This window comes from Hipposideros armiger, unplaced genomic scaffold, assembly GCF_001890085.2.
Source record: "Hipposideros armiger isolate ML-2016 unplaced genomic scaffold, ASM189008v1 scaffold_190, whole genome shotgun sequence".
Taxonomy (NCBI): domain Eukaryota; kingdom Metazoa; phylum Chordata; class Mammalia; order Chiroptera; family Hipposideridae; genus Hipposideros; species Hipposideros armiger.
The window spans coordinates 2447249-2450394 of record NW_017731540.1 but is presented as its reverse complement, the minus strand read 5'-3'; the positions used below and the strand labels follow the sequence as shown (position 1 = coordinate 2450394).

The 3146-nt window shown below is 45.2% G+C and overlaps 1 protein-coding gene across 5 annotated transcripts in view; it reads left to right on the top strand.

Annotated features, from left to right (window-relative positions):
• NRP2 (neuropilin 2) overlaps positions 1–3146 on the top strand; it is a 116438-nt gene that overhangs the window by 11905 nt on the left and 101387 nt on the right. The gene's annotated exons all lie outside the window — the stretch shown is intronic.

The window sequence follows — 3146 nt, the reverse complement described above, 5'->3', positions numbered from 1 at the left end:
GGGGGGGGGGATCAGACTCTTGTGACTTTAGAACTTACTATTCCCTTTATTTCAAATGACTTTTTATAAATGTATTGAGGTAGCGTTGGTTAACAACATTATGTTTCAGGTGCACAGTTTTATAACACATCATTTATATATGTTGCATTGTGTACTCGCCACCCAAAGTCTAGCCTCCTTCTATCATCATATATTTGACCCCCTGAGCCCTTTTCACCCTCCCCCACAGCCCTCTTCCCCTCTGTTAACCACCATGCTGTTGTCCCTAGGTGTCACTTTAAGCCTTTCATTCTCAGGCCTCTGAAGCCTTTATCTGCTTTGACCTGGCCCATCTCTTAGGCTTCCCTCCCAGATGTAGGAGAAAACTGCCCTGAACAGTGCGGGCCTGGAATGAATTTGCCCCAGGCGAAAGGTAGAAAGGTAGTCACAAAATCATTGGAGAAAGAAGTCCCTCGGCAACTCACCCAACAGGCTCAGTAGCTCAAACTTCCGCAGGGTCAACTTCCCTTCAGGTATATGCATATTGGCCTAAAGGGGTTTGCCCTTGAGTTCAACTCTCTTTTGGCTGGGCTGGACTCCTCCGAAAGAGGACACAGATTGTTTCTGCGCTTCCTTTTGGAGCACAATAAAGGCCTCCAAAGGAATTGATGGTATATCTCTTCAGAAGAAAGCCCAGATCTTTCTCATGGTGGCGTGTTTCTATTTAAGAAGCGAAGGGTCCCCACACCTGGAAATGAAAGATCAGTTACGAAGAGGAGGTGTAGAAGGATTAAGTGTGTTTTCTTTACAATGTTGACTGATAGATTTCAAGAATTCTGTTTTCTCCAAGAAACACAGAGACTGAAATTCTAGTACGTATTTGTCTTGGTGGGTATACGTCTGTGCAGAGGACGTGTGATATTTTATGGAAGGTGTGAAAGTGTGTACAGGACTAAAGTGTGAATTTCTAATATGTATGTGTACCTGATGTATGTTCAGTATCTATGTTTGTGCGTGTTTCTGAGCGTGAGTGCCTTTCTCACAAGAAGGTGCGTCTATAAAATGTTTGGATATTGGAAAGGCTGACTACACATAAGCAAAGCAGGTGTTTTAATGAGTTCTCAAATATTTTATTAAGTGACTTGATTTTTTTTCAGATTAAAGAAAGGACAGAAAAAGAAATGGGTTTTTTTCTTAAGTTTTTACCAGCAGAAAATGCAGACGATCAGCTATGGGATATATATACTGTGTTTCCCCATATGTAAGACGCTCCCATGTATAAGACACACCTTAATTTGGGAGCCCGAAATTTGGGGGGAAAAAAATGTATTACATAAAGTTATTGAACTCAAGTTTTATTCATCATAAAATTCATACAACTCCTCATCGCTGTCAAATGCAAGTAAAAAAAAATCTACAACCACTGTATAAGTCGCATCCAGTTTTTAGACCCCAAATTTTTCGAAAAAGTGTGCATCTTAGACATGGGGAAATACGGTCATTTAAATTTTTTTCTTATGTGGGAAAAATGATTACAAATGGATCAGAAATGAAACCTTCCTCTGAGGAACTTTCCTCTTTCCTGTCTTTCTTGCTGATGATGTGTGCCTGCCCTAATTATGAAAAGCTTAAACTTGGGGGCCGGGGGAACTGAGAGGAAGAGCTTCCTCTTTCCATAGAGAAGTTCAGTAGAAAATTTCCTGTCCTGCTAGCCTGGTAAAACAGCTGGTGACCTAAGTCCTTACACCTCCACCTTCTTAGAGGGCTACTCTGGGTCCTATTTCACATGCATGAGCCAGGACCCAAGGGCTACAATTTGACTTGCTAAAAGATGTTGGGTGCCCAGCATGGGTGAGTAGTGTTGGGCACCTGGACAGCCTTTGGGGATTGGCTGCAGAGGCACTGGTGGCACCAGGCCTCATGGCTGGCCTCATCTTCATCTAGGTGGGAGGGCTGGGCACATTGTCCTCCTGGAATAGGGAGGGTGCAGGGTCATTAGTTAGAGGATGATGTGGTCTCTGCTAGCCAGAGGAAATGGCCTGCTTTTGTTTTCCACCCAGTAGGAAATGGAACCTGAATCCATTAGATTCTGGGCAGTTCAACACAGCACAGTTTGAGCTCTGGGAGGCGTGTTGCCTAAAAGGCTACTTGTGTGGATTTGTGTGTCCCAACCGCTATTGTGCAGCGTGCCCATCTTTTATGCATTTAAAGCCTGTCAGGCCGGTAATCTAAAGCAGAGGTCTGGAAGACAGTGATGCCAACAGGCACGGGGAATACTCAAGTGCACCTGTAGAGATAAAAAATGCATGACCCTTTCCCTCAAAGGGCGAACGCAGGAGAGAGACCCTGTCCTGTAGGGTGACTGCTGAGCCGTAATACATAATTCACGGGCCCCACGCTGATCCGTACAGATGGCGATATTAAATCACGATTGATGCTGAGAGAGGCACACGTCTCAGGAAGGTCTCCAGGAGACTTCTGAATAGTTCCAGGTCTCTTGTGCCTTCCTCGTGCCCTCTCGTCTACTGGGGTATGAAGCAAAACCCCGTTTCCCAGGGACCCCTTCTGGGGATTAAAGAACTTCACTCCCAAATATGAGATTCTTCAAATGTCATCACCCACCTTTTCTGCCTTTGAAGATTGCCCTCTTTTCTCCTGGCACACCAGAAGCTGTTTACCTCCAGCCAGGCACTGCCGGGAAGAGGGGGGCCAGCTGCTCCCCTGCAGCCGCCTTTCCAAAGACTAGTTACCACTAGACAAAGCAGCAGCACACTCTGGTGGTGGTGACCAGGCAGGAGGGACAGTGGGCAGAAAGCACGGAAAAAACACAGCCGTCCACTCAGCACAAAGCACTTTTTGTCAAAACTCTGAGGTCAGAGCCAGTGGGTTCTCCGATGCAGATTTTTCCACTCAGTGTGTAATGAAATAATAAATCAAATTTGTGGTGTATGTGGAATTAAGTGTTTGGGGGTTTTTCTTTTTCTTTCTTAAAAAAAAAAAAAAAAAAAAAAAAAGTATTTACGTTTTGTTGTCTGAGTTGCCCTGCAGAGGGGCCATCGCAGCAGAGCTTCGATATAATTGTTACCAGGCTTGCTTGTGGGTCGGCACCACAAAACCGCTATTGTCAATTCCCGGAGCCGTTACTTCTGGCTGCCTGGGCTGGGCTG